Source organism: Passer montanus, unplaced genomic scaffold, assembly GCF_014805655.1.
Source record: "Passer montanus isolate IOZ18808 unplaced genomic scaffold, ASM1480565v1 scaffold37, whole genome shotgun sequence".
NCBI lineage: Eukaryota > Metazoa > Chordata > Aves > Passeriformes > Passeridae > Passer > Passer montanus.
The window spans coordinates 6,588,164-6,601,103 of record NW_024368485.1 but is presented as its reverse complement, the minus strand read 5'-3'; the positions used below and the strand labels follow the sequence as shown (position 1 = coordinate 6,601,103).

Sequence of the window (12,940 nt, the reverse complement as noted above, 5' to 3'; positions counted from 1 at the left end):
AAGTGATTGTGCCAGTTGAGTCGGGGTGCCCTGAGGAAGGCTTGGAGTAGCTGGCTGTGGCCCACCTCGTTCAAATCCCCTGGGCATGAATGTGATTGTCTGCTTGCAGCTCTGGGAATGCCCAGCTGCTGATCTGTGTTGTGCCAGCACATGCAGGAGCACAGCTCTGAGAAGAGCAAGAGCCAATTCAAAATCTGCTGGTCAGAACGCTGGTGGGCAGCCTTGGATGGGACAACATGGGCTGGTTCAGCGTCTTGTAGAAAGAGTTGGAGTAAGTTACGTAGCCATCAGAAGGTGACCTGGGTCAGCTGCTCAGCTGACAGGCACTGGGTGAGAGGCAGCATGTGGCAATGCAGTGGTACCCTCGCCTCAGATAGTGGCATCTTTGGACTGAGCTTGTTTGGCCAGTGCCATTAACTGCAAGATGCTGAGCTTTGTTTAACAAAGGCAATGTTACATTAAAACATAACTGAGCTAAATCAATAGCTGTGCTGCTCTGAATGCAGTGCTGGTGGAGACAGTGCCCCTGGTTTTCATTTCAGATGCTGCTGTTAAAATTAATTTCAAGGATTCATCTGTCCCTGTGCAGAAGATAAAGCACATTAAAGGCTTTGGTTGTTTATACTTATCCTGTCCCCAAAAAAAGGATAGAGCAACAAAGAGAAGCAGAAGGGTTTTTTTGGGTTTGGTTTTTTTTTTTTTACCAGAGAAGAGGAAGCAATTCTTGGAGGGTCTCTGAGGACTGTTGCCACTAGGTCAAGACCCAAGACTGGGAGCTCAGGGTGCAGGGTGGAGTTCCCCTCTTGTCTCAGCGAATGAAACCTGCTTCTTGTGGCCTGTCACGTAAGCATGATCTGTTAGTCACTTTTTCCCCTGAAAATAGTTCCTGCAAGTAGAATAAAACATTCTTTCATGTTGGTGCAAAAAGTATAAGTATTTAACACATTTACATGTACTTTAGTTAACAACTTGTGTGGTTGATTTGCCATCCACCCCCTAAAATAAAGACTGATGTTTCCATTAATTACATGATGATTACTTTCCAGCAGGATAAATCAGCCCCTGCTGAGCTCCAGGCTGCCACAGCTAGTCTGGTACCTATGCCTGAATTCAATACTTTAAAGCTGACTTCAATATTTCTTTCACAAGTACTACCTGTCTGAAGGCTCCTAGACATAACCACAGACACCTATAATGTCAGTAGAATCCCTGCCTTCTGGGCAAGTCTGAATGACTTCCTTTGTATTTATCAGAGATGAAAAGTAAACATGCTTATGGAGCTTATCGTGTTTCCGTCCTGCTTGTAACATCACGTGTGTGCACATCTGAATGCACAAACCCATGCATAACATGAGCTCAGCTTTGAAAGCATCTGCCTGTTTGATTGGTAAAGCAGATATTTCCCTATGAATTTGACATTGTCCTGACTTTATTCTCCAGGGAATTTTGAAAAAGTGTCCAGATGCTGTGAGCCTATTGGCTCATGGTGGTTTTCTCACTAATTTTCACATTCATGTGTGCATACGATATGTATGGATATGTATGGTGTGTGTGAACATTTGTGCTGTTGTAGTGAGAAAGATGCAACCATAGTCATGTTACCTAAATAAGAATTTGTCTGTTCAAAGCACTACTCAGGGGTGCATGACTTGGCAATGGAAACAATAAGTGGTGTCTGGTTTTAGTTCTGACTGCTATCTTTTCAGACTAGACAGGTCTTGGCTGTTGCACATTTTTGTTCCCCTCTCTTTCATCCATTGCTCTTTCTACCACTACTCTGTCACTGCTCTCAGTGCCTCCCCAGATGTTCCCCAGTCTGGAGTGACTTGCCTGTCATTGCTGTCCATAACTTGCCAGTTAGGTTTGACCTTTTGATGTGTGGTGGAGCTGAATTCTCTTTTCTTGGTAACTGAAAATGTATTTTCTGAAGCTGCGTGGTTTGGGACGCTGTATGTACAGAAATGTTTTTATGGTGGTTATTGTGGTAATGAAAGACCTGTTGAGTTCTTAGCAGTCAAAAGAGTCACTTAGAATAATGAAGACATTTGAATACAAGGCCAGTGAGTTCATTCCTGTTTTACTTCAGGGTCTCTTAGGAGTCTTCTCTATGTTCACAGCTACTTTTCTGTTGCTTGCACTTCCTCATGTGTCTCATCTTCACTCATCATGACATTGACATCACTTGACATGCCTGGCCAACATACAGCATCTGTTATTTTCCACACTCAGGCCACCACCCTGGAATTGTAGAAAAAAGGATTCCTTCTTTCTAATGATCTGTGCCACATGATTTGATTGTCTCATGCCTGCTCAATTCACATTCTGAGTTGCTGTCTTTTTGAGGCCAACATACAGCATCTGTTATTTTCCACACTCAGGCCACTACCCTGGAATTGTAGGAAAAAAGGATTCCTTCTTTCTAATGATCTGTGCCACATAATTTGATTGTGTTATATATGACTTCATGCCTGCTCAATTCACATTCTGAGATGCTGTCTTTTTGAATGGCCATCCTGAGAGAAAGATGGATCCAAACACTTATGAAACTCATGTTGGGTGGATGCATTTTCTGACATCAGTGCTGCATAGCTCATTGGGATGGAGCCCACATTCTGCTCCACTGAACACCCCTTTTCATGTGGCAGCACCCTGAGGTTGCTGTCCTTGGTCACCAGTTCCTTGTGAAGGCTGTGCTGCATTGAATTACAGTGTCTGTATTGCAGTTTATCTCTTGTCATAGCAGTAGTTTGTCTGCATCTGAAGGGCTCAAATGATGGTGTCAACAAGCCCTAATAACCTCTGAGCCCAGCTGCAGCTTTAGCAGTGGTGTCTTCTGAGTTCTTTTCAGATTCAGCTCGTAGCTCGTGCAATAAAAGCAAGGATGGGTTGTGTGTAGTTTTTTAGCTGTTTCCAGCTTCAATGTATGCAACATTTCCCCATATTTGTGTTTTCTAGCAAACACCTGAAGATACAGCTGTGCTCTGCCACCTCTTCTGCCATCCTGTCTCCTGTGCCCATACCCCAGAACAGTTTTGATTCCGAGTGTCAGAAATCCTGCTGGTTGCTTTTGCTGAGGACATTAATATTCCTTGGTGCAGGCTGGTTCCCACATGGCACTCCTTGGCATCTGCTGGTGCCCACTGTGCTGTGAGGTGGCTGTTGTCCTTCCACAATACCTTGTGTCTCTGGCAAGGAGTACTGAGGCTGCTCTGGCCCACCCAGGTGGTGTTTCTCAATGAGAGTTTTTCCAAAGGCTTTGCACAACTTCTGTGTCTATGCAGAAGTGATGTTACCTGGCTCTAGGAAGGAAGTAGAGAGGTAGGAGGAGCCAAAGCAATTACCTGCCTTTTCAGTAGCCTCACACTGCTTATCCAGCTTCTGGGTTCTTGGCTTTAGCAGTGATGCCTTCAGCATTTATTTTATTGCTCCCATAATTTTTCTTTCATGTGAGGGTGCTTGGTGAAGCAGATGCTGTACTGGCTAGGCTGTTCTACTTTTCAGGTGTAACACGCCTGGGAAGCATCAACTGCTTCAGAAGCATTTTGGTAATACCAGGCAGATGTCAGTCCTTCAAACTGGGGCTTTGTGTGTGTGCATCATGTGTATGGCTGGTGACGTCTTTGAAGATGCTTTATTCCATTTATACTTGCAAAAACGTGGCTGATTTGCTCCCTAAACTTTTTGGGGATCTCTAGAAACTTTGATCTCTACAGGCTCTTACTGTTGACCTTACATACACAGTGTGGAAGTGGGACTCCAGAGGGGAGGCTGAGGTGTCACCTGAAGTATGGGGGAATGAAGTCTATGTGTCTGCTCAAACTGAGCAGATGAGGAATGTGAATTTCCTAAGGGAGTACTTGAATCAGGAGGCAGCTGATTACTCCAGGGACTCTCCCTCTCTACTTATTTCCTTGCTTGAGGACATGGATGTGAATGCTGCATTACTCTGATGATGGAAGGGAAATCTTGCTGGATGCTGCTGATTGTGGGAAAGACAGGCAGGATGCTGACATGCCACCAATGCCTCTACATTTCATGCCTGCTCAGTTCTGGAGCCTTCCCTGTTGAGTAGTGCCTCTGTGCCTGTGGAACAGCTTTGTACCCAGGCAGTTCCCTGCCTCAGGCTGAGCATTTCAAAATCAGAAGGCTTTGAAGGATCTATAAGAGGATAAGCTTCTCCCATGGTGAGTGCAGTTGTGTTCATGACTTCAGGTAAAACAATGGCTTCTGTGCTGGGAGTTTTTCATCCAGGTGTTCTTTCTCCTTAGTCCACTTGCAGATTGAATGCTATGTTTGTTGTACTGCTGGGTCATTTCAGTGTTCCTTTTGTGGGTGCAGTGTTGTTTTCTTCTTTTGTGTAATGTTGTGGAACTTCGTGTAGCTCAGTGCTGTCACTGTTGACCTACAAGCAATTTGGTGTTGCTTTTTCTTTTGTGCATTGTTGTTATCCTTGACTCCTAAAGTATTTCAGGCTTTACCAACCAACTGACGTTGGCTGGTTTGCATCACACTAACATCACATATGTCCAAAAGTTAAAAGCAATTGTTTTAAGAGTATTAGGAAAATTCCAAGGTCTCCAAAGGTAGAAAAAGCCAGAGTCAAAGCTGCTTGGACAGCTTGGCTGGACTTAGTTATGTAAAAGGATGAAAGAACCTGAAGTTTTGAAACCATGCTCTGCTTCTCCAGTTTATAAACAAAAGAGAAGTCTGACAGTAGGGGCAGAATGGTGTGTGGGCATGCCATGAAAGTCTGTTTGAATGTCCCAAAGGGCCCAACTCAAGGAATTACTGGTAATCTTCATCTTAGGGCTTCTTAACCTTTTGAAGCCTCAAGCTGGCAAACTAAAAGATTAAACTCATGTAGGTTTTGGTGAATAATTCCCCATGTTTGGGGGACAGCAGAAGACAAGCCCTTTAGGCCTGCCCTATGGATATCACCATTTGCATTAATGGAATAATGGAGAGCTGCAGCAAATTGCCTGATGGTCTGGAAACAGAGTAGGATGCTCTGCTTGCAAGAGTATTACAGCTGTTTTCTCATGGTACAGGTAAGAATTTAAAGGTATTGAAGCCAATTCTAAAGCCCAGATGCAAAGAGTGTGAATACCCATCCCCACACAAAGAAAGGGTGCTCACAAGAAGTGCAGGATTGTTCCCTTTGCAAGCAGAGTGATCAGTGTGTATCAGCAGCGTCTTCCAAAACTGGGCAGTCTTCTGTTCAAGTGTTTGCCTACCAGATTGCAGGATTGTTCCCTTTGCAAGCAGAGTGATCAGTGTGTCAGCAGTGTCTTCCAAAACTGTGCAGTCTTCTGTTCAAGTGTTTGCCTACCAGATTTCTGTTTTCCATTGGGAATACTGAAGAGATCAGCTCTGTGGATTTTAATCTGTGCTTGGGATCTCTCGAGCCAGTGGCTAAAAGATGAAGACAATTGGTTTGCAACTTGAATTCAATTATGTTTCTTTTATGTAGATACAGTGGATTCAGTATGTCATACCAGTATGACAAAAAAGGGAAGTGAATTATCCTGGGCCCTGAAACTATTGTTGGGGAAGGAAAAGATTTGTAGATGTTAGTTAACATACTTTGACAACTATTTGCCAAAGCCATTCATTACATCTGCCTCTGCATTAGAAAGGGCACAATATTTCATTTTCCATTTCCTTTCACAAATAGAAAATTAATTGCATAGACTTGCACAAAGTGCAGATATAACTCGTTATGTATTGTTAAGGCTGTCTGTGATAAATTTATCAAGCTTAGACAAAAAGTACTCTGAAATCACAATGGATCTATCTTAATTAACGTTCTTTAAGTGACAGTTACACCTGTTTGGAAATGGGAGGTAAAAGACAAGTTTTCCAGAAGCACAGTAACACAGTGGTCTCTGGTTATAGAGGAAGCTGGCAAACATGAACTATGCTTTGATTTGAGCCCTGTTATACCTTTCATGAATCAAATTCAAAGTCCTGTTTTGCAAATTAATTATTCCAGTGTATCTGAAAAAAAAACAACCCCAAAACAAACTGGGCTGTTATGACCATGCAATAATGGTTATCTTGCTGTTCCTAGTGATGTAATGGAGCAGTTATGTGGGGTGAAGGTGAACCCATTAAAGTCCATCTCCATAATGCAGTTAGGACATATGCTCTTTATGGAACTCTCCAGCCATAAAACCATCCTACTGTTATCCATTCTTGGTTATAGTGCTGATACAGCTTATCTCTGCTGGTGCCACTGGAGTGGTGCTGGGGAGACTGTCCCTAATGACAGCACAAACCAGAGGGTGATCAGAAGTGGTGTCACAGTTTACAGAAAGGAGCAGCAAACAGGAGGAGGTCGGGGACACCAGGACATGTTACTGCCATGTGTCAAGTTGGCTTAGCAAAGAAATACCACAAGATGGAAGATAACGGAGAAAATGGGAAGTTTTGAGCTTTTGGCTGAAGGAAGACGGACTTGCTGATGGATGGCTGGGCACTGAGAGGAGTTTTCAATAAGCTGATATTTCACTCTGGTTTCCTCTGGACTGAGGTTACATCCTGGCTATAGATTCCATGGGGGAAGAGCATGAGACTGGCAGCCAGAGGCCTTACAGGGGTGAAGGGGGAGTGTGGTGAGCACCAGTCTTCATTGCTGTCTGTCTACAGAAAAACACTTGCTGAAAAGACAGCCTAAATATGCATTTTGAAGTTCTACAGTTGTTAAATTGTGATTTAGGAGTTATCTTGTTAACTGCAGATTTGGTTTCAGAGATCGACTCTCAGAGCTTTTGTTACAGGTCTCACTTTCAGCTGGTGGGTTATAAACAGGCTGAAACTTCTGCTTTTCACGGGTGCTTTTCCAACACTATCCTCTGACCTCCATTTCACCCCTTCCTGCACTCCTTTCCCCCACGTCTAGATTTTTTAGAGTGCTGAGATCAGCTCTTTATTTTCACCAGTACTTTTTAGGTTTGAATTCTAACAACAGAAAATAGAACTAAGTTTAATGCAGTGTCTTTCTATTTTTCTTGTTGTGTTTGCCAAGAAACTCAAATTTTTAAAAAACATCCGTCCTGCAGAACCCAGTATCAGCCTATTTCCTTAGTTGCTTCAAACAGTTCTAGAGTTCCTTGAGTTTTTCTGCTCAGCTATGCAGATGTGAAACATTCCTCCCTCAGTCTGAGCGTGTACAGACCTCTCAGTGGCAGAGCATGATGGAATTTGTGTGATGCACATACCTCATTCCAGTCACAAGTGTCATTAACAGCAAAACCATGTTACAATTTCCACCAAACAAGCCTCAGACTCAGACTTGAAAATGTAGGTGTTTTTGGTTTGTTTTCCTGAAGTGGTGTTTGTTTTATTTGGCTTCTGAGATTATCAAGGATTTGGTAATGCAGGGATAAGTGAGTTCACAGGAATCTGGTGGAGATCTAGTTGTGTTTTTTTTTGTTCAAATATGTAGATTAATGTGTGCAGGTCAAACAATCCTTCAGTCTGCAAGGGCACTGCTGCTGATGTTGGTGGAAGAAGTTTGCAAAGACATCTCAGAGCACTTGCTGTTTTAGTGATGGACCCATTTCCTCTCTGTTTAGAGCCTTGTTACAGCCCCTTCTGCAGGAAAATTCACAGTGGTGCTAAAAGGGCATATTTCCCTTCCTTTCTTCTGTTTCTTTCCTTGCTGCAGCTCCAAATGTCCTCTTTGCTATTCACTACTGTCCTGTTTTATCTGTTCCAATGCTGTCAGCAGAACAGCTGATGCTGACCTCCTATGTGCCATTGTTATGTTTTAGTGCCAGCATCCCAAGGTAGGTGACAGAGTTTTCATTTCTTGGCTCTTATTTGAAATTCTAACTTGGCTAGGTTTCACTGCCTTGGTTAAAACTCTGGGCATGAACTGAAGATTCTCTTTCACAGACAAACAAGGGGAAGAAAGTTCTGACACCATAGAATTGGAATATGCTGTTCAGGCTCTCAAAATATACCAGGTAGGAAGAATGGAGCTCCTGGCTTTGAATTTAGCAAATCAGTGGTGTGTGGAATTAGACTGAGGATGTCTCAGCCTTTGGATTCTCCTGCACTTTACAGTGGTGGTTGTCACTGCTTTTTTCATCTTATTGATGGAAGACCTTGAGGTTTAGTCACATGTGACTTTCACCTCTGCCAGTGCCATTCCCAGATTGGATTAGAGATTAGGTTTGTCTTCTTTTTCTTCATCCTTCTCCTGGCTCCATATATTTGAGTCTACTGGCCTCCAGTCTCTTTGAGATCAAGCTACTGTGTTCAGCAAAGACAAACCTGTGTCTTATTCTGTAATCTGAGAAGTTGCTCCCTTTCAGTCAATAATTACCCAGAATTTTTGGGGATTTACAGCCCTGTCTATTCTAAGATTTCAACCCATTCCCTGACTGTGGTTTAGAAGATGGTGGAAGGTGCTTCAGTCAATAATTACCCAGAATTTTTGGGGATTTACAGCCCTGTTTAATCTAAGATCTCAGCCCATTCCCTGACTGGTTTAGAAGATGGTGGAAGGTAAATGGAAAAAAGGGAGATCTGTGAGGAGTTGAAGGTTTTTCATTTGCTTCCACAGCTGCTTCCATGCAGGACTTCTAAATCAACTTCCAAAGTCTTTGGCATAAACTTTTGCTTATATCCAAGAAATAATTTTCTGTGTCCATTGCATTCTAATAAATCTGAATACCCATTTCTGGTGTCCAGCTTCAAAAATCTCAATTCTTCTCAAATAATATTTAGAAAACAGAATAACGAGTAGTATGTATCTCTGACTTTTGTTGCTTGGGTTTGCAGATGAAGAATATGGGTTTGGATTGTGGGTTTAAGATGCAAGGCTAGATTTATTTAATATGATTGGTATGTCTCATACAAGGTGAGCTCACAAGCCATGGTTTGGCACAGCCCACAAAACATCCAGATAACCTTAAGCAACAGACTGATTTCAATTAGATCCTTGTCAGGGCTACACCAATCAATTTAAGAAGCAACAGCATGTAACTTCTGTGACACAGCTTTCACAATGTGAATAATTCATAATTAATGTTATGAGGACTTTAAGAGGTAGAACAGTGCACAGATAATCTATGGCCTCTTCCCTGTGCATGAAATACTCAGTATTTGCAGTGAACCTCTATTGAACTGGACTACACTCCACAGAAGTTTACCTTAAACTGAAGAAGATACAAAGAAATTGTATTTGAAGTTGTAATTCAAAAAGAATAGTGAATGCTAATTGCCTACAGCATAAAGTAGGCTGTTAAAGTAAGATTTTGTGATTTCTGTTGGTTAGCTCATCTCAAAGGCTGGTGGATGTGCATAAATGTGAGAGAGCTTAGAAGTTTAAATTACTTGGTTTAAAAATCACACCACATTTAGAGATCTAATGTTGGTGAAAAAGTGCCCTTTCCACACTGCCCATATTTATTCCTTCACAGGAATAGCTGAAAAGGATTCATGTCTGTCAGTAATGCAGGGAAGATTTTGTGATTTCTGTTGGTTAGCTCATCTCAAAGGCTGGTGGATGTGCATAGATGTGAGAGAGCTTAGAAGTTTAAATTACTTGGTTTAAAAATCACACTACATTTAGAGATATAAAGTTGGTGAAAAAGTGCCCTTTCCACATTGCCCACAGGAATAGTTGAAAAGGATTAATGCCTGTCAGTAATGTAGGGCCATGGTGAGATGCCCTCTTTGGGCTCCTCTCTGCAGGCCAGGGGCAATGATGCCCCAGCTGCTGATCAGCACCAGCACCAACAGTCCCTCTTCTGTGTTGAGCAAAGTGCCAGCCTAGTTCAAACAGCTTGAACTCACCCAGCTGATTTTGTCTGTCATGTGGCAGGAAGGGAACATCTGAGCTCCTGAGTGGATAAGGAGAAGAGTTCACAGCAGCGCTGTCCTCAGCTGGGCTGTGAAGAATCTGTCTGTGGCCCAATTGTCTCCACAGGGTCTTTTGTGCTGCAGCTGAGGCACTGCCTGTTGTGTGTGGACAGGGCTGAAGGCAGGGGAATGGGTCTGCATAGATCAGTCACAGCCACATCAGTGGGGAGAGAGAAATTGCTGTGTGGGGCAGTCGCACTGTGAAGAAAAAAGGGAGCGCTCACTTCCTCTCCCTGCAAAGCCATCCCTTCCCTCCCAGCCCCTGCAATTATCTGCTCCAAGCTGTTTTTCCACTGGATTATCTGCAGAGGAGTTCTACAATGAGCATTGAGAAACAAGCCAGTACAGAAGCAGTAGTAGGACATGGGAATTTCTTTCTGATGTCCTGGCGTGTTCCAAGTCAGTTTGATATGAGATGCACAGAGGTGGCCACCAGGCTATGTGTCTTTACTATGAGTGAGGAGACAAGATTTCTCCAAGTCTTTTCCCTTCTCAAGACAAGGAATGTGCAAGAAGTTCCTGGTTTTAGAGTTTACTAGCTCATCACAGTCTGCTTCCCTCTGGAGATCACCAGAATGGAGGGGGAGATCAATGACAATTTATTTATCCCGAGGGACAGTGCAAGCTCCCTCTGTTTCACAACCCATCATGACTCACCCAGCCATGTTTGCTTTTTTCTGTTTGATAGAATTGATGTATTTTACACTGAGCTGTATTATGAACAGAGTTCAAAGCAACTGTGTGTGATGGGATTGATTCTTTGTAAATGAACTATTTTCTGTTCCAGGGTTCAAGCTCAGAATGTCAGAGTTACTTTTTCATTTTGGAAGGACTACCTCTTTTTTCAGGCAGGAAACAAAAGCTTATGCTACAGAGCATTTCTTGGAACCTTGACTCTATAAATAACTGTTCTGTAGAGCACCCAAAATACACCAAAATACCAGGTCTAGTATGAGCCGTGGAGGAAGTTTATGCAGCTACTTACTAATTTGACCCTTGCATCAGTGCTTGATGTGCTGCTCCCCTCCACAGCATGTCAGTGGAGAAGCCCCACAATTGCAAGAGTGGCATGACTGCATGTTCTTAACATCCTGTGTTCACAGCAGGACAGGGCTGGTTCTTCTGAACCTGGATTCAGAGAGGAGTTTTAACAGTTCTAGGTATGTACCTCTGCTGAACCTCCAGCAAAAGGTGGAGTAAGGCCTAGTGTAAGTATGCTGGACTGAGGAAAATGTTAAATATGTATCCATATCAGCATCCAGCAGCTGTCAGGATAAAGGAAGTGGTGTGCCAGTTGGTGCACACAGCAGCATCCTGTTGTGGAGAAAAATGCTGACCACACTTCACCTTTTGAGCCAGCTGCCTTCAGGGATTTTCTATCAGAATCCATCCTCTAAATGCTCCTCATCTTCCAGCCTCCTCTAAAGTCTTCTTTGTCTTCAGGTCAGTTATTCTTACAAGGTTCTTCTCCAAGTTTCAGTAAAAACCCAGGGGATACTTGGCAATCCACTGGAACTGAAGAAAGCCGAAATCATGACTTGGCAATCTATTTTTGATAAGCTGACTTTCAGGATTTATTCATTCCTACTGCATGTGTCTGAAACTCAGTCCAGTAGGCATAAATGACACATGAACAATGGAATAAAGGTTGTACCTGAAGTGAATGTTTCTTTTTATTTCTTCATCTTTTAAAAATAGTTTCTGTAACAGACTTTCAAAATCACTTGTACCTTTGTGGGGTCATCTCAGATGTCTTTGGTATCCAGGTGTATTTTTCTTGAAAAGCTTGATTTTTCAGACCATAGATACTTAGCAGAGTTTTGTTTCTCAGCTCTAAAAAATTAAACCTTCAGAGTCACCTACCACTGTGTCCAGTTGCTGTTTGTTTCACCTGCAGTTAATAAACTTTGTAATATGGACTGACTGTACCTAAATAATCGATAACATTTTCATTATCAGCTTCGTTATCAGTTTCTCACAGATGTCACAAAGGCAATGAGTCCTGTATTATGTTCTAGAGGAAGAACAGGGCTTTCAGGATCACTTTATGGAGGGGGCAAAGGTGAGAGGGGACCCTTGGGCATGTGGAGTTTCCTGTGTGTGAGGCTGATGATAGTTTAGTAGCAGGATTGGGATTGCTGGGGCTGAACACTAGGAAATGAGGATGAATAAGCAGAGAGGAGAAGCTGCAAGCTCTGAACAAGGCATCTGAAGATGATGTGATGACACAGAGGAGGATATTCAAGGAATTCAAAGTACAAGAGTAAAATGGCTGGGGCAAAAGGCCCAGGCAAAAGGAACATTACCTTCATAATCTGCATGGGGAGGAAGGGATCAGGAAGTGCCTGAAAGGAGAAGGTGGACAGAGAGACAGGTTATTGTGATGTATTACTTGGAAATAGATGATAAAGGTTTTATTCTCTGAAACCAATTATTTTGGAAGAGCACAAAAGGATGGGAGTCACTTGATAAATGGGGACACCTATGTGTAGGTATTGATACCTCAGCTTACAATTTAAATTCTCTATATTATCTAAATATCTGTAAATGGGAGAGAAAAATATTCATAAAATGGGTTGGGTTCCTGAGGGTAGGGCCTTTACAGAGCCCTGAATTGCTGTGCAGTGTTTTGAGTTTCTCTTCATTCTGCAGGTTCTGTCACCCAAAAGACCCTGTAATATGCTGGTCGATTTATAGAGCCAGGATGTTTTGGGGTTGTTTTTTTTTTTTGGCAGTGCTTAAAGGTAAGCCGAGCTCTTCTGAAAATAGGATAACAAAGCAAAGGTTACCCAGCACTCTTAAATAGATGGCCATTTAGACCCAAAATCACTAGAAGCCTGCAATGTGCCTGAAATTAGAAAGCAAGTGTCTCCAGCTGATAAAACCGAAACCAGAGGAACACAATGCTGTGGTGACTGTAATAATATGACTGTATTGTGTAATAACTATAATAGTGATGGTATCTGCAAGTGCAACCTTTAATTACTCTGCCTGTTTCTGCAAACTCTTTAGGAAGGAAAAATAACACCTATTTGACACATGTTGTGAAAATTAAATTTCCCAATAG

The 12,940-nt window shown here is 42.6% G+C and overlaps 1 long non-coding RNA gene across 2 annotated transcripts in view; it reads left to right on the top strand.

Annotated features, from left to right (window-relative positions):
- The window catches only part of LOC120506028, a 29,314-nt gene extending 22,444 nt beyond the window's left edge, over positions 1-6,870 (top strand). For both annotated transcript variants that reach the window (XR_005628410.1, XR_005628412.1), the window contains exons 5-6: positions 4,865-5,048; positions 6,307-6,870. This is a non-coding gene — a long non-coding RNA (uncharacterized LOC120506028). The remainder of the gene's footprint in view (positions 1-4,864; positions 5,049-6,306) is intronic.
- The last annotated feature ends 6,070 nt before the right edge of the window (positions 6,871-12,940 follow it).